Below are 19,211 nucleotides of genomic sequence, written 5' to 3' on the forward strand. Positions count from 1 at the left end.
TGCAGCTATTATTTTCCAGTGGCTTTGTACTGCGTACATATATAACCATATAAGCTGATGCTCAGCAAAATGAATTCCAAGATATGGAACCAGATTTTTTCATTTGTGGTTGTTGTTTTTGATAAACTATGTGATTTGTTTTCTTTGGGTTTTTCCCCTATAGTTCATTCCTGCTGTATTTGATTTTGTATTGTGTATGCATTTACCTTAAATAGGGAAGAGGAAAAGCAAAATGGTGAGACAAAAGACAAAGGGAAAACCAATGCATTAGCAACACTCACAAGACAACATGTTGGAAATGTACATTATAACTTGTGAGGGGTGAAGGGGTGAAGGAAAACTGTGAGAAAAATGAAGGAGGGGTAACAAGTTTGAAATGTTTTGTATTCACTACCTTACAATTACTGTAACCTCACTGTACATCAATTTGATAATAAAATTGAACAAATAAGCTGCGTAAAATGTAATTTTACTGTATTGGCACTGTAAATATTATTCTTTATGTAGCAATATTTTAAAATTCAATTCTATTTGACATCTATTTCATATTGATTACCTCTTTTTTATCAGAGGGTCATCAACGTGATTTTTATCCAACTAGACAATATTTTCATAATATACGTGCCAAATTTTTTGAAAAAGAATAAATTTATTACTTTCTCATTCTAAAACAGAAAAACACTTTAATGCTATGGAAACCTATAACTTTTAAAATTAAGTAAGTTGTTAATAGGACAGAGTATATGTTTTCTTCAAAATTCTTTGACAAATAACTACTCATAATTACTCATTTTTAAATTCTCAACATTCCATATTTTAGAGATTCAAAACAGTACTTTTTTGTATGTTATGAAATTCTGCAATAGACGCATTTTCCAATGGAGTGTACAAATTGAGAACTCAACAGAAAAATAACCACATTCTGGTAGAGGATAAAACTATGAAGCATCTGTAATAATTAATTCGTCAAGAGTAAGCAATTTTTTTTATCAGAGTAAGCTGTTATTTCTATGCCTATCAATCCCAAGATTTATGACATGAAGTCATTCTAGCCCAACAGTTTCCAACATGTAAGGTGCACCCTAAAATTCCTTAATTCATATCATGAATAGCTTACCTCTATTGTGAAAAATACTACATCTCTGCTAATGTGATGCCCTCCGTGTTCTGGAAAGAACACCACAATAAACTGAGCTGCATAATTTTTCCTCCACTGGTATTCTTAAGATCAGATCACTTGCAAATATTATTTATATTTATATTTTTTAATTATCATAGATATTCAGGAAGCTAAGATCGGAAAATTATTCAAAGCCCACACTGGCAGGAAGGTTTCTTAGAATCTTATCTCTAATATACTTCTCCACAAAAGCCAGACACTAGTGGCACTGAGGTTGAAGTGGTAGGGCATGAGCCTTGAGCATAAACAGGCTCAGAGACACTGTCCAGGCCAAGAGTTCAAGCTCTAGGCAAACCAATAAACAAAAACAAAGTTGAGTACAAACCCCAAATCTAGCATTTTTCTCAATGTATACAGAGGCACGTAAATAAGGAAATGGCTTCCTGTGTTACTTAGTGGTTGAAAAAAGATGTCACACAATTACTCTCTTCATACCATTTTAAACCAAACCCTCAAAAATTGCTGTTTTTCTAAATTTATAAATTAATATCATCCACTTTTAGCAACTGTCTAGATTATTCACATTAACATGGTATAGATGAACTCTGGGAATTATTTATTAACTATGTTCTATTTATAACTCTCTTGTAAGAATATTCTAGGAAAACAGAATCCAAGAATCATTTGTGAATTTGTCCATTAATCCCTCTACTTAAAAAGAATTTTGTAGTATCCTATAGAATATAAAATTACAAACAAAACAAAAATACATACTTTAAATCTAAATTCTAATTTAGCAAGGTCTACAAAGTCCTACACTAGATGAACTTTGCTATTTCTCCAGGCTTAAGCTTTTGTAATACTTCAACATTTCTTTGGAATCCAACAGAATGGTACTTACTTAGTTTTGCAAATTTTTGGATGGAAATAAGGAGCCATTTTGCATCTAGAATGTTCTGTAATAGAGTATTTAAAATACAAGTGAGGATATATATGAGTTGCATTTCAATAGGAAACTTGACTTCTCAAAACATAATGAGAAAATTAGCCCAAAATTCCAACTGTGTATTCCTTTTTTGTTGTTTGGTTTGTTTTATTGAGACAAAATTATTCTACCTGGTCCGGGAAGGTATTGCAATGTAATTCCATTCTCTAATCTCCTGTGGAAGTGCTAGAATTCCAGGCTTGTATCACATTGTTTGTTTACTCTAGAAACAGACTAGCAATTCTGAACTTCTCCTATGATCTTATCCACTAGACTGACTGCTCAGACTGTTTATGTACTATTTTCAAAGATGTTCTAACAATTCACACAAGATATTTTTATATGCACCTATATGGTTCCCTGATTCATTCCTCCATGGATCCTATCCCGTTAATAATGTTTCTTGACTCTCTTACTATCTCTGATTCCTACCTATGTAATATTCTCAACTTTTGGGGGGAAAGTTCACTTGAGGGCTTTCTAATATTAAAAATTATCACTTGATTCTAGTCTTACTCAGGACATATTTTCAATTGTTTTCTAACTTTTTTACATATTCTGAGAGTTGTTTCATTTATGTATTTTTGTGTGCACATATAAATCCCTTTGTGTGTATGTGTATGTTTGTATGTATGCAAAAACCTCATGCTCTTATTCAGCAATCTTGCTCATGACTGGTATTCCAGCTTTTGGCTGTTTAATTATAGGTAGTGTCTCAAAGCCTGTTCTGCCTAGGCTTGATGCAAATTGAACTTCTCAGACTCCTTTACCTTCTTAGGTTTTATTTTTCCAGGAGTATCAACTTTTAAACTGCAAACAATTTTGTGAGTGTAAAGTCTAACCTGTAGCCCAGATTTTTAACTCAAGAATTAACATAAAGATAGATGAACATATACATTACATATCTTGAGTGTACAATGTTAGAAATGTGATCCTAAGCTGGGTGTGGTTAGATCTGAGGACTGGGGTTTAAAGCCAGCCCAGGTAGGAAAGTTCTAGAGACTCTTTTCTCCAATAATTACCAGAAAACTGGGAGTGGTACGTGGCTCAAGTGGAAGAGCACTAGCTTTGAGCTGCATTGCGGAAGGACAGCGCCCAGTCCCAGATTTCAAGTACCACGACCAACAACTACAAAATGAATATAAGAAAAGGAAAAAAAAAAAAAAGAAATGTGATCTTATCCACCAGATTCATTGCTAGTATAATTCCTATTTTCTCAAGATGGACTCTTTTTTTCCAGTTAAGTCCATTCTCTCATATATGACTTGCATTGGAAACAATCATTCTTTGCCGGAACCAGCCGGCAACGAAAGGGACTCCTGATTTAGGGGGCGAGGATGGAAAAATAAAGACATAAGACAAAGGATGGGGTTGGGAGGTCTGCAGCTCAAGACTGCAGCCCCGTTTATTTTTAACTTTCCTTATTTATACTATTAGAAGTCAAGGGGTAACCTAAGGCCACCATAGTGCAGAAAAGCAAGGAAAATTTTAATAAAAACAAGGGTGCAGAAAGAAACAAGACAAGGTCATCTGATAGAAAGTAAAACAAATTGTACAGATATAGCAAGGCAAACCCGGACACCTGGTGTTTTTCATGAAAGCCAGTTCCTTGTACGTGCCTTCAAGTGAGCACAAGGGTCAAGATGACCTTGGAGTTTACTGTCGGCTCCCAACATCTCCCCCATCTTTTTTTTTTGAAGAAGTGAACCCGCCTGTCTCAGGTTGGGTGGATCACCTTGTCTGCCTTACCCGTCTTTGGGAACTTCTTCAGAGCAAACCTGAAGGCCCTGTCTTAGGTTGGTCAGACTGGCACCCCCTCTTACCCGTCTCTGGCTGCAGTTCTTCTTGGGGGGAATTCATTTATTTGGAGCTTGATCTTATGTAGCTGGCTGGCTAAACTCGTAAGAGAGTTTTGCTGGGCACGTATGATACAAGGAAGGCAAAGAAAAACCAACAATAAAAGTTCACCGGGGCCAAGCAATGTCATTAAAAATCCTTCAGCATTAGACAGGGAAGGGATATAGTGATGAAATTGTTCAAACAGCTCGTTAGCAATTTTGGCCACTTCAGTGTCCAGCGGTGGGGCTTGTTCTAATCCGGCAATTTGCCCGTGAAGCTGAAAAAGATCTAAAGACAAGTTATTATGGTGCCAGATACCAGTAAGATGTGCTACAACCTTTTCCCATGAGTAATTTGATTCATTATATATATGAGGAGTCACATAAATAAAATCAAACCTGGCATGACAGCGCACTCCCTGTAAAGTTCGCAGAGCACGAACTTGTTCTCCTAAAGATAATACTGACTCATATAAGGTTTCTAGTTTTTGCTCTACCTTATCATCAATCCTACCTTGAAAGTGTAGAGCCTGTGTAGTATTATGAGCAAGCTGATTAAGATAATGGGCAGTTTGTACATTTCGAATTAGTGCCACAGCAGCTGCTGCTGAGGAGGCAGCTAACGAAATAAAGGCTAGAACACCAGCTATAAGTAGCCCAACAAACCTACGAGGGCACATTAGTTCTTTCAATAGTTTTAACATCTGAATACCAGAATCTTCATACCAAGTTTCAGAAATAATTACAGGAAGCATAACAAAAGGTGGTTGTCTAACAATAAGTATGGATTCAGATATGCCACAATATAAGCAATTAGTAAAAGAACAATTAGAACAGGTAACATTAAAATAATTAGCTCCTACTGAAATATTAAACGGTCCATACATAATAACATGGGGTGGGGATACACAACTCATAATATTTTTTAAAAGGGATGAATTGGGCCAAGTTATATTATTAAGTGCAGCCACCAACATCCAAACATGATGTCCAGGATGCCCATTCATCCACCACAATCCAGGATTGAACTTATTAGTAAGATTAGCTCCAGACCAATCCAATAATTGAGAATTAGTTCCAGAAATATTGGTAACAAATGGCTGTACATGCCTGCACCTTATTGGATGAGGCTCTCCTGTAGATTCTACTATCTGTGAAGAATTAATGCAACGAGGTATCCTATAGGATGGAGTAGAATTTGCATAAACTAATTGGCCACCTGGCAAGGATGTCATTTGTATATTGTACATTAGATTTTTGTCTGGGATCCAAATTTTATGAGTCATGGATTGCATAAAAGTACAGCCTGGAATGGAGCTTTTAAAATTGGTGGTAAAACATAAGGGAGTTCCAATACCTGAAGCTGAGAAATTTCCTATTTTCATATATTGGATGAAAAGATCGGGGGCTGTACCGTATGCTGATCTATTAACATGAATGAGTACTTCAACTCCCTCCCAGGTCGCTGGGTGCACAATCGGGGGATCCGGCATGTAAGCCCAATGGGTCAGCGTTTGTGTCATCTGAATGAGTCTCCACAATCCTAACGCAGCGTTCAGGCAACCAGCGGGCGTCATTTTCTTCCTGCGAGAAAACACAAACATGTCTTCGACCCCATGTTAAAACCGGATCAGGCCCATACCAAGCACATGTTAAAGGATCCTTCCACTTTACTTGAGCAAAAGCTCTTTGTTCTCTTTTTTCCCAAAACTGCTGTGCTGCAGAAAGGCCATTACAATCTAAGTTTAAAAAATTTAGTACAAACAAAGCATGAGAAAGAATATTAACAGGAGAGATGGGGTATAATTCCCCACCTTTTAATTTAAAAATTTGGTGTTTGAGCAAACCATTAGCTCATTCAACAATTCCTTGACCTTGAGGATTATAGGGAATACCGATAGTGTAAATAATCTGATAAGATTTACAAAAATTTTGAAAAGCTTGTCCGACATATCCCGGACCATTGTCAGTTTTAATATAGTTAGGAAGTCCCATAGTGGCGAAACAACGCAGAGAATGGGAAATACAATGCTTTCTAGTCTCCCCAGCAAGGGGAGTAGCCATAATAAAATTAGAATAAGTATCTATAGTAACATGAACAAAGCGAAGCCGTCCAAAGGATGCAATATGAGTAATGTCCATTTGCCTGATCTAATTAGCAACTAAACCTCGAGGGTTAATTCCAATTGAGGGCACTGGTAAGAAAGTAGTACAACTAGGACAGGTCTTTACAATTTAACGAGCTGCCTCACGAGTGATTTGGAATTGTCGGCGTAAAGCACGACTGTTTTGATGATGAATGGCATGTGAATGCTTTGCCAAATCAATTTGAGTAAGAAAAACTTGAGTAGCCTTGTCCATAATAGCATTGCCCTCACTTAATGGACCAGGAAGTTTAGTATGGGCACGTATAAATCCAAAATGACATGGACAAATGCGAGAGTGAAGAAGAAGCTGTATTTGGCGAAAAAGAGTTTGAATAGTGGAATTTGCTGTTCCAAGAAAGGGGACAGTTTCAATAACCTGAAGTGCTCGAATAACATAATGATTATCTGAATATAAATTAAAAGCATTAGTAGGCAGAAGCGTAAGGGCCTGTAAAACTGCTTGAAGCTCAACTTCCTGGGCTGAAGAAAGACCAGTATCCCAGGATGTAGTATTTCCATCAATAGTAAGAACAGCCATTCCATTAGATGATCCATCTCTAAACACTAAGGCAGCCATAGAAAGAGGTGATAAAGATACCACGCGAGGAAATATGAAAGTATAAGAGGAGGCAAATTGAAGCAATTTGTTAGAGGGATAATGATGTGAAATTGTGCCCATAAAGTTAGCCCAACCAATAGCCCAGGAATCACAATGAAAATAAAGCCATTCCTGCTGTTGTAATGTATAGGGAATATAAATAACATGTGGATCTCGTCCAAGATATTTACAAGATTCCACACGGCACATGTGAACTAAAGTAGCCACCAATTCATAATAAGGAGTTAATACTTTTGAGGGAGTAGCAGATAAAGAAAGCCATAGAAGGGGTCCCTTCTGCCAGAGGACCGCTGTGGGAGAATGAGGTGTAGTTAAAATATAAGCTTCCCAAGGAGCTGAATAATCAATATAATTTACATGTTGGGAAGAGATAGCAGAATTTACTATTTTTAAAGCTTCAGCCGCTTCAATTGTTAATTCTCTGAGGGATGCAGGGTTAGGGTCTCCTTTTAACAACTCAAATAAAGGTTTTAATTCAGCTGTAGATAATTTAAGATAAGGGCAAAGCCAATTAATGTCTCCCAGAAATTTCTGAAAACCATGTAAAGTACGCAAATGAGAAGTTTTAATTTGTAATTTTTGACTAGTAAAATAATAAGAACCCAAAATATAACCAAGATAAGTGAACGGAGGATGCTCTTGCACTTTATCATTGGCTACAATTAATCCAAAAGAGGTAAGGTCTAGTTTTAATTGTCCAAAAGCTTGTCGTAGTACTGTAGGGTTTAAATGATCTAACAATATATCATCCATATAATGAATAATATAAACGGAAGGAAATTTTTGGCGAGTAAAAGAAAGAGCCCGCGCTACAAACTTTGACACAAGGTGGGGCTATTTGCCATGCCTTGAGGCATTACTAACCAATGGTACCGTTTTATGGGTTCTTTAAAATTAGTAGAAGGGACACTAAATGCAAAACGTTTGCAATCTTGAGGGGCAAGGCGTATGGTATAAAAACAGTCTTTTAAATCAATTATTATTTTGTATGTATTTTGCGGAATGGCCATTGAGGAGGGCAAAACTCCAGATTTCTTTTTGATAACAAAAATAGGTGAATTCCATTGGGAAGTAGAGGGAGCTATATGGCCCAATTCCAGCTGTTCTGCACCAGCTGCTGGGCAACAATTATCTTTTCATTTGATAGGGGCCACTGATCCACCCACACCGGAGTTTTTGATAACCATGTAATAGGATCGGCGTGAGAGGCAGGATGAACAGCAGCCCCGCTAAAAATATCCTAAACTTAGTCTATTTGGTAGGGGCTGTGGCTGAATGGGCTCTTGAATGCCTTGTTGACCAATCCCCAGTCCCCCTGAGGGTAGCAGTCCTTGATCTAAGAGTTGTCGAGTGACTACATCATTTGGACTAAACAAACTCCCATTTTTTCCATAATATCTCTCCCCCACAAATTAATGGGCAGATGATCCAGCACATAAGGCTGAAAAGTTCCAGAATGGCCCTCATCATCTTTCCAAATGAGAATAGCACTGCATTGCTGTGGATATGTAGCATGGCCAATTCCTTGTAAGGATGTGAGAGAGGCAGAAAGGGGCCAGTGAGAAGGCCAATATTTTTTAGCTATTACAGATACATCTGCTCCAGTATCCAGCACGCCTCGAAAAGGCTTTTCTTTTATAAGTTCAGGCCTTCCTTGTTTTATATTTTGAATTCAAAATACATCTGAGGCCCCAAAATATTTTGTGCCTCTAGGGACAGAAGTAACAGAATTTCCAACAGAGATTAAAGGAAATAGGACCAGCTGAGTTATTCTTTGCCCAGCAGAAATAGATATAACTCTAGTAGGCGCTGAGGCCTTAATTTTTATTTCTCCAGTATAGTCTTGATATATCACTCCTGGGGTAATATGTAGGCCTCTCAATGCCAAGCTACTGCGGCCTAATAACAGACCAACAATTCCTTTTGGAATGGGGTCAACTATGCCCGTAGGCAGAACTTGAACTCCCATCTCAGGAGTTAATACTGTGTAGGTGGAGGAACAGAGGTCCAATCCTGCACTTCCTGGGGTTGCTCTGAGGAGACTGGAAACCGTTTGTTGTTGTTGCTGTTGGTTGCCAGCAGGTAGGCTTGAAGCCATGAAAAGCACGGGGCTGCCCCGTTTTTTTGTTGAGGGGCCAGGGGCTGGCCCCTCTGCCAGTTTTCCGTAATCGGATGGCCAGCACTATCAAAAGCAGGTTTACAATCCCTGGCCCAATGTCTTCCCTTATTACATCGGGGGCATCTCCTTAGTTTAGCTACCTTTTTCTGATTAGGACATTGAGTTATTAGGTGGCCCATTTGGCCGCAAGAAAAACAGCTGCCCGGAGGTCCAGCAATTCGGGGACATCTTCCTCCATTTTTGCCTCCCTGGGGAGAGCGGAGGAATTCAGTTATGGTTTGTCCCTGAAGTGCAGCAGCCAGTGTGAGGCCCTGCATATAGATGAGCCAATGTCAGCACAGAGCCGAATATAATCAGTTATTCCTCCTTTTTTTCTAAGTGGTCTAATGGCTGCTTGGCAAGCTGCATTAGCATTTTCATATGCCAATTGTACAAGAACCATACTGGCATCCCCATCTTGGATGAGACGGCCTGTTGCCTCTAGTAACTGAGAGACAAAGTCTTGATAAGGTTCATCTGGTCCTTGTCTAATTTTAGAAAGATCCTCAGTCTTATTAGAGTTTGGAAGTTTCTTCTGGGCACGCTTAGCAGTGGCATTAATCTAAGCATATGTGCCCACAGGGTAATTTAACTGGGTATGGATGTCATTATAAGCACCTTCCCCAGCAAGCTCTGCAAAAGTAGTAGGTATATTATTAGCCCTATTAACCTCTGCTGTGGCCTGACACTGTTCCACAAATTCAGACTTCCACAACAAGTAATCTCCTCCACTAAGATAAGCTCTGGCTAATTGTTTCCAATCATTAGGGCATAAAGCATCAGTGGACAATGTTTCCTGCGTAAATGGAGCTGTAGGTCCATATTGAGCGCAAGTGTTTTTCAAGTCTCTTATTTGCTTAAATTGAATAGGTTGGTGAGTTCTTTGTTGATTTTGGTCCTCCATTACAGGAAATAAATGAAAACCAGAAATATCCTCCCCTCTTTGAGCAGCCTGTGCTAATGAGAGCTGCAAGGCACTACGCCTGGGAGGGCAAATAGCCCCTGTCCCAAGAGGGAATTTATCATTAGGAGGACTAGATAACTTCAAAGGCCTGGGCCGACTAAGCTGCGCAGACCGAGTAGACTGCGCCTGGGGAATAACAGGCGGAGGGGGTGGCGGAAAGAATTCTGAGTCCCCTAGAGCTGTTAAAGAGGGCTCACAAACATTCACCCTTAAAGGGGGTCGTTGCATTGCTTCAATCTGTGACAATTTTTTCATAAAAGAATTTAACATTTCCTCAAAATGGACTGTTTTATCCTCAATAGGCTCATCATATAATTTTCCTCAGTATCTGAGTCATCTGACTTTTCCTCGGCATCCGAGCCATCTGAATTTGTCTCATTTTCTGACTCAATAGATTCAACTTTTATCAATTTATTTGATTTCTTTTGGGCAGCAGTATGCACTTCTGGGTCAGGGCGAGACTCTTTACCCTGTCCAACTTTCCCAATCAACTGATTAAATTTTATTTGTTCATGTCTGGGGTCCAGAGAGTCTCAAACTAAATTCCAAAGTGTAAAAGCATCCACTGGGGTTTTTTCAGGGCCACTTGCATCATAATGCTCCTGAATCATTTTTCCTATTTTTTTGCCAAGTTTCTAAACTAATGGTTCCTTCCTCCGGAAACCAGGGGCATACTTCCTCGATAAAGTGAAAGAAACTCTCTAATAGACTCTGTCCAACTTTTACTCCTAGAGCTTGAAGCATGCCCTTAAGAGCCTGCACATATAATGTACGGCTGTTTCCTTGACCAATAATTTCTCACTCCCGACTATACTATCACCCGCTTTTTTTTCCGGACGTGTCCTCTTACCTTAGCAGGGTCTTCTGCCTTGATCCCAGGTTTTCAGGATCCCTGTTCAGGCACCACTTGCCGAAACCAGCCAGCAATGAAAGAGACTCCTGATTTAGGGGGCGAGGATGGAAAAATAAAGACATAAGACAAAGGATGGGGCCGGGAGGTCTGTAGCTCAAGACTGCAGCCCCGTTTATTTTTAACTCTCCTTATTTATACTATTAGAAGTCAAGAGGTAACCTAAGGTCACCATAGTGCAGAAAAGCAAGGAAAATTTTAATAAAAACAAGGGTGCAGAAAGAAACAAGACAAGGTCAACTGATAGAAAGTAAAACAAATTCTACAGACATTGCAAGGCAAACCTGGACACCTGGTGTTTTTCATGAAAGCCAGTTCCTTGTATGTGCCTTCAAGTGATCACAAGGGTCAAGATGACCTTGGAGCTTTACTGTCAGCTCCCAACAATTCTTCCATTCTCCTTTTTACAAAATTATGTGATTATAAAGTGTGATTTAGAAAGGAAGTGGCTTCACGTTCCACATGGAAGTAATGCTTTCTCTATATCCCTCCCATAAATCTACATACTGGACTTGGCTCTATTGTTTCAATGTTGTCTTATTTGTAGGGTGTTATATATTTTACTGAACCCTTGTATGTAAACACAGAACTTCTCTCTCCTATTATTGCTATTGTTTCTCTTACTGTTCACTCGTGTACACTTGGGAAATTAATGCACAGCACATACACTCACAAAAAATGATCTGAGAACCTTCTCCCATTTAAAATTCACCATAATTTACAGAGCACTTAAGAACTTTGAACAAAATATACTCATGAAAAAATTATTCATAAGCAATTTAAATTTCATATTTTCTCTTTACTAAGTTGTCTCTGAAACACGTGTTACCTCATGTCCAAAAGTGTCCTTGTGCTATTTCAATGAAGCCAGAAAACATTAATTTTTTTCTGAAGTAAACGGAAGTAACTGTTACTAGATGTGGAAATTGATCTCAGGAGAGGAATTGAGCATAGAGGAATGACAAAGTTCAAGTTAACTTTTGCTTTCCTTTTTACTGTACAAGAAAAGAATTCAAGGTTTGAAGGAAACTTTCTCCCTGACATTTTTGACTGTGTTCTTTACTCATATAAATCTTGTCTATAAACTTGTAGTTGAGAGTATTACAAAAGGAAACAATATGCCATTTGAAGGCCAGCATAGAACAAAAGGAAATAACTTTGTTTTAAATGTTCTACTGCAAAGAAACAAAGATATGGAGGTTTTGAAGTGTCTTATGGATGGATGTTTCATTCCTGAGATGATTCTCTTGTTGCAGGACTCAGTTATCAATTCCTTTAGTCTGGTCCTGAGTTTTCCATAGCAATAAACATTTCAAAAAAGCAGGATCCAGTGAGTATGATCAGCAAATCCAGCCTCTTCTCGGACCACTACTCCTTTAAGGAGAGTCCCAAAGAAATACCCAGGGTTTATGTTGTTTGCTTCTTTGTTTACTTTGTGCTAGTTCTGGGGCTTGAACTCAGAGGCTGGACCCTGTCCCTGAACAGTTGTCTTTCTTTCCCACCTGCCCCCAAAGCTAGTACACTACTGCTTGAGCCAAAACTCCATTTCTGGTTTTTTGGTGTTTGATTTCAGATAAGAGTTTGACAGACTCTCCTGCCTGCTTGGCTTTGAACTAAGACAGTAAGAAAGCTAAGTGACATCAACTGTATCGACTTCTCTTTTGAACCAAGAAATATTAGATGAAGTTTACTATAAAGCTAATATTTGACAATTTTTAAAGAAGGGAATACGTTCATCAAAGAAGCCATAACTTAAATAACTCAGCAAGAGTAGGTGCACTGAATCCTTTGGGAAGATTAATACTGATTTCATCATTCCTTTGGGGGAAACTTAAAGCCATATTTGCACTTTTTTGTTGATTGTGGGGATTGGACACTGATCCTGGGCACTGTCTCTCAGCTCTTCAGCAAAACTTGAATGCTGTACCACTTTAGCTACAGCAGCACTTCTGGGTTTCTGATGGCTAATTGAAGATAAGTGTTTCATGGACTTTCCTGACCAGGCTGGATTTGAACCACAATCCTCTGGTTTTAGCTAGGATTAGAGGCAAGAGCCACCAGCACCCTGCTCATATTTGCATTTATGTTCACTTATGACACTATGTAGACAAAGAATGGAAATTTGAACCAAATGATGACATTGCAGCTTTTCAGAAAAATTGAGGTAGCAATAAATATCTCCTCTTTTTCCATTTTGTTACATTAATGACTCATGAGCTATGGGACCCTTACATTAGCATCCTGTGACATCTGTATAGGTGTATTTAGTATTAGGAAATGTTCATAGAGAAATATAGAAAGACAGATTTTTAGAAAACAAAGGATATCAGGTATGAAAGAACAGCATAGAAGGAGACACATTTATCTAGCCTAAGAGATTTAGAATGCTAAAGCAATGAGGAATAAGCCTAGTTGATAACTAGTTCTTCAATAACCAAAAATGGTTCACTAGAACTGTTTCTGCTATACCTTAGCTACTATCATTTTTTTGCTTCCATCTGGAGTTATTCCTACTCTTCTATCAAGACTGTTAATTAGCCTCTGCCTATTTGGTGCTATGGCTGGCCAAAATGATTTCCAAATCTCACTTAGACTACCCTTCTCATTGTGATTAGCAGTGACCCCTCTCAAAATCCTGCAATCTTTGAATTTCCAGAACTAATCTTCACCTGACATCTAAGCACATTCCTGGTATTAATTGCCCTGACCTAATGAACAAAACTTTTTTTCAACACAGAATCCTAATATAGGTACTAATTAGGGACTATTATCAAGAATCAGTATGGAAGGAACAATTATATATTCCAAGTTTGGATTCTTTACTTTGCATTTACTAACTAAATGTTCATTGTTGTTGTTGTTGCTGTTGTTGTTTTGGCAGTCCTGGGGCTGAAACTCAGCGCTTGGGAATTATTCCTCAGCTTTTTTTTTTTTTTTTTTTTTTGCTCAATTCTTACCACTTGAGGCACAGGACCACTTCCAGTGTTTCTTTTTCTGTTTATGTGTTACTGAGGAATTGAAACCAGAGTTTCATGCATGCTAGGCAATCACTTTACCATGAAGCCACATTCCCAGAACCCTAAATGACTCTCTTAAGATGACGTTAAATTTTCATTCCATAACTATGTATCATAATTTTAACCAGAAACTTTTGCTAGAAAAGGTCATTGATCACAGTACTGAATCCAGTAAGGCTAGATAGACAATGAATAACTGTCACGGTCTAGCCAGGGCACAGAGGGACTTACCTCATATAGCTGGTACAACAGATTGAGCGAGACAGCTCCTGACCCACAGCCCACCTCCAGAATGAGAGGACGACCTTGGTTCCAACTACATTGGGGATGCTGGGCCGACTCCTCCAGCACCCATTCAATCACTTCCTGAGAGAGAGAGAAAAAAAGAAAGAAGGTCAAAATTACACTTAAGCCAGGTACCTGTTGCTCAGGCCTGTAATCCTAAGTACAATGGAGGCAGAGATATGAGGATTGTGGTTTATAGGCTGCCTGGGCAGGAACACCTGTGAGATTCTTATTTCCAAAGAACCACCAGAAAACTGGAAGTTGCCCTGTGACTCAAGTGATAGAGTGCTAGCTTTGAGCTGAGGAGCTCAGGGAGCTGGCCCAGGCCCAGAGTTCAAGCCCCACGACTGAAAAGAAGTGGACTTCCCACCAGAAGAAGTAGACTGAATAACACCCATTGTCCTAGGGAGCATGGCAGAGAAGTCAGGCTGAGCTTCCTGTCAGCTGGGAGTCATAAGTAGGTCACCCAGCTTCTCTGTGCCTCAGTTTCCCCAGCTTCAAATCTGAACAAAGTGAAGGATCCTGTTCCTCATGGGGATTGGGTATTAAAGAAAGAGAGTCATGTTTTGTTTCATAATCCCATGCCTGTCACAACATTAATAACACACACCATCTGAGATCTTTCCGGTTATTTTCTGTCAAATACTCACAGAACTGCCAAGAACCGTATTTAACAGCACCTCCCTCTCTGCCTGGCCCTGCTCTAGAGATCCCTCTGTATTAATAAATTGTTTTCTCAAAACTGTCCCATGAGGAGATTGAAGTCCAATGGTTGAGGCCCAACCCAGAGCTTCACCTGTGGTCAAAAATGGGCTGCTGTGGACTGAGTTTGTGAAAATCCATCTAAACCACTGACTGAGCTTGGCTCTACATGTCTACCATCCCAACTACAGAGGACCGAGCCTGGTGGCTCATGCCTGTCACAGATAGGAGGACTGTGATCCACCCCAACCTGAGCATATATTAAGTCTCCATCTCAGAAATGCCCAAGACAGAAAAGCTGGTAGAAGACCTGACTGGCAAGCCTAAGGCCTTGAGGTCAAACCCTAATATACCAAAAAGAACCAGAGTCCCCGTGCCAGAGGCTCATGCCGATAATCCTAGGTACTCAGGAGGGTGAGATCTGAAGATCACAGCTCAAGAATTAAAATAGGGTTGGCCTCGCCCATCAGAGATCATGATTGGAAGACCCAGAGTCTGACCTATGCTGTTGCACTCCATACTAGCAGGACTCATATCTTTACTAAATGTTGGCCATGCTCTCTGTCCTCCGGGGAAGCCATCCCCTGCAGGCTGCACTCCTAGGTCCTCCCAAGTTCCCACTGCTACCAACCAGGCCCAAGGGAGTACACAGTTCCAGGGCACACAAATCTCTTGTTCTTGTAATTTAATAGTGCTGTGTCCTGTTCAAGCGTCTCACCTTTCCAGGCTCCCAGACCTCAGCTAGGAAGCCCATGCATGCCAGAAAGATAGCAGGTAGAATTTACCAAAGCATTCAGCCTCCTTGTTACCACTCACTGCTACACACACACACACACACACACACACACACACACACACACACACACACACACACACACATCCAGACTGGTGACAGAAGACTCATCCATGCAGCACCTGCAATTTGCCAACTGATTACTCAACTGAGCACAGTCAGGCTGTACAAGGAGAAAGATAATCTCTCTCTCTGTCTCTCTGTCTTCAGGTGAAAGGATGACCGAGCACAGAAGACAAGAGTTCACACAGAAAGGGGGGGTCTATCTTCTGCATCCAATGCCTCCCAGCCCCAGAAAAAGGGAAAAGACCCCAGAAGGCAGGTGTGGACATGCTGCTCCCCACCAGGTTCCAACCAGGGAAAGGAAGGGTGCAGATGTGCAGCTGTGTGGCTCCCACTGCTCCAGGTCAGGGGCTCTGTGGTGTCCACTAATCACCCAACCCTGCATCTCCCCATTTCCTGAGACACTAGACGCTGGAGATGGGGATGGGATCTCGGGTGAATACCCACCCCCAATCCTGGGGCACATTTATGGCAAGGCGTGGGCCAGATGTGGGGCACAGAGGAGGCGCTGGTCCTGGTTGGGAGGGGAGGTGATATGGGGTCGCAGGGAGCGGGCCTGTGTGGCCGCCACTCACATGTGCTCCTGGCAAAATCTGTTGGCAGCTGCTCCAGGTGGGGCGAACAGCAATGGCAGTGGAATGACGGACATCAGGCCCAGAGCAGAGGACAAGGGGGCCAGGACCAGGTCAGGGCCACAAGCTGGCTAGAGATACACTATTGAACCATTGCCTGACGAATCTAAGAGGCAAAATGGGTTTGAGCCAGCAGCACCAGGTTTGAAATGCTGTGCCACGGGGAAGGGGGGGAAGGGGCCGGAGCGCAGGCCGACACATGGTGGGCCTGAGCAAGGCCTCTCTTCCTAGGCCTCGAGTCTCTTGCTCATCACTCAGCTACCTCTACCTTCCTCAACTGGTGGTAGTCGTGTCAACCAACAGATGGAATCCCAGTGCTATTGGGCAGTATGGAATGTGGGCATGGCCACCATTCTTGTATCCCATTGGTCAGAAAGAACCATGAAAGGATGGGAGTGTGGCTGGAATCCTGTGATGCAGGCAGAATGGGCGGAGTCAAGATGATGGCAGCCCCTTTCCCAGGGAACTCTGTCCAATCCAGTTGGAGACAAGAAGGTTACCTGCTTTAGCCGGATGACTGGACAGATTGTTGTGTATGTCTGTTTGTTCCCAGTCCCAGACCTTGAACTAAAGATCTGGGCACAGTCTGTGAGCTGCTTTTGATCAAGGCTAGCCCTCTACCTATGGAGCCACATGGCTTTACTTCTGGTTTTGTTGGCACAAATTGGACAGGAGTCTCAAGGACTTTCCTGCCTAGGGTGACTTTGACCATGATCCTCCTATCACAGCCTTGTAATAACAAGGAGGACTGTTGAGAGCCACTGGTGCCTGCCTAATCATTGGTCTTACTGATGTTCTTGGACAGACCTGTGAGTTCCCTATCGTCAGGTTTAAGTGGTAGGAGCTGGAGCCCACAGTTGGAATCCTGGTCCTGCCACCTCCAAATGGCAGGAGATCCTAAGAAATTCATTCCTATTCATATGATTACCAATGGAATGTGATGTATGTCATGATTAAATGGGCAGTTCTTGAATGATTCAAGGTTAAAATTATACACAATTATATTATAGGACACTGGTCGATAATAATTAATACTTTATGAAGCATTTAAACAATCACATTCATTAAATAGAGGCCAAATGAAGTCCCTAAGAATTGAGCATCACATAGCATGTAGATGCCATTTTTTCTGCCAAGACTGGGATTTGAACTCATGGTCTGGGTAACACTGTTGTTGCACTGTGTGGGAAGGGGAAGCTTGCCTCCATGAATTCAAGAAATTTGGTCTGTTCCTTAGGCCTGAAATCGATGCCCACCACCAGAAAACATCCTATTTGTGTGCATTTTAAATATATGATTTATATTTATATACATATGTGGCATTCAGTGTAGTTATTCATTTTATTTTTTGTTTTATTCATGTATTGACTGTTAATTTTATTGACAATTATGACACATAGAACAGTGCTTACATTGATTACATAGGATATAGGTTTGTATATATATTGCACTTCATACCTGACACCCAGGACTTTCACAGAAAAGGAAAACATGTGTCACCATCAGCTTCTTACTCCACAATTCATTTTTTGGGAATGCTGGCATCTGAATCACAGCCTGCCAGGCCCAATTCATGAATGGGTGAGTGTCAGTCTGCTATCATATGGCAAATTTAGCTGACAGGCAGTTCCCAGTACCTGAGATCGAGTCCCTGTGGTTGACAAAATAAGAACAGACTGACATTCAGATGGTAGTACGCTAATAAATAAATATCTTTATAGAGTGCCAGAGATGACTATACATTATTTAGTTATATAGACTACATTCCTACTAATTCTTGGGTATTTATTATGCCTCCATGTAATTATTGTCATTGTTTTCATTCTTAATGAACTATTAATTAAATCAATCAATATCTTGAAATTATTGCATTCCTGTAAATAATAGTATTCTTTTAATGCTTATAAATATTAAGTAAAATCAGTCTCCTGAAATGATGGGTCTAATTTTATAGGAGTATCATTCACGATCAACTAATTCAACTGTGACATTGATAACATTACCTTGTTATTCCACGCATGGGAACGAGTCTCTTAGTATCTCCTGCCATTGATTGGTGTCAGGACAAGTATTCGAAATCAGGGCCTACATTGCCACGTGGGCCTATGGCTTCCCCAATAGTCTGCCAAACTTCAGGAATGCAAGGTGAAGTACCCTTTGCAACAGTGTCATTCAGACCCAAGAGGGTCACCGTGCAAAGGAAGAAAACATAAAATGGCCATCTCACCGCTTTTTTCTGAATATTTTTGCCACACAAGGCCTGGGGGTCTAGGATCCCAGGATCTGCTGTGGGTCCAGTGGCTGCACCCCAGCATAGGATGATCGAAGCTGAGGCAGAGTTGCCACAACCTGAGTTCAAGCCCCCTGCTGAGCAAAAAAAAAATAAAAGAAATTAGCTCCCTGGCTTGCAATTCACCCCATTTATTCTGCCAGGCTTTGGATTTGAACTCAGGGTCTGGGTAAATCTGCAGCATTGTGAAAGAAGGGGAAGCTCACTGTACTTGAAGATAAGAAAATCAGGCCTATACTTTAAGCCAAAATTCAAGCTCCAGCCTTGAAAAACATACTATTCATATACAATGTAAAGACAGGATTTGTACTTACCTATGGATGCTCAGCCCGTACACGTTTGGTGTGGTTGTTCCTTGAATTTTTGTTTTATTCATTTATTTACCATTGATTTTACAGTGATGACACCCATTGCCTTTATTACATTGATGACATCCTATTACATGGCATCTAAATTTGTAGATGTGTTCTTCATCATGCCTGACACCCAGGACTCTCAGAGAAAAGGAAAAAAATGTGTCGTACTTGGCTTCTTACTCCATGACCCAATTATTGATAGTGCTAGGATCTGAACTCAGGGCCTAGCATGACCAATTGGCAAATAGTTCAAGGTGAACACTCCAGCCTGTGAGCAACAAAGGAGTTAGGCCATTCCCAGTATCTGATATTGATCCCCTGGGTGTGCCACG

At 40.5% G+C, this 19,211-nt stretch overlaps 1 pseudogene; it reads right to left on the bottom strand.

The window, feature by feature from the left end:
* Positions 1 to 8,686: 8,686 nt before the first annotated feature.
* On the bottom strand, positions 8,687 to 10,059 carry LOC122121150 (annotated as a pseudogene).
* Positions 10,060 to 19,211: the final 9,152 nt, after the last annotated feature.

Source organism: Dipodomys spectabilis, unplaced genomic scaffold, assembly GCF_019054845.1.
Source record: "Dipodomys spectabilis isolate Male_0828 unplaced genomic scaffold, ASM1905484v1 ptg000185l, whole genome shotgun sequence".
NCBI classification, from domain to species: domain Eukaryota; kingdom Metazoa; phylum Chordata; class Mammalia; order Rodentia; family Heteromyidae; genus Dipodomys; species Dipodomys spectabilis.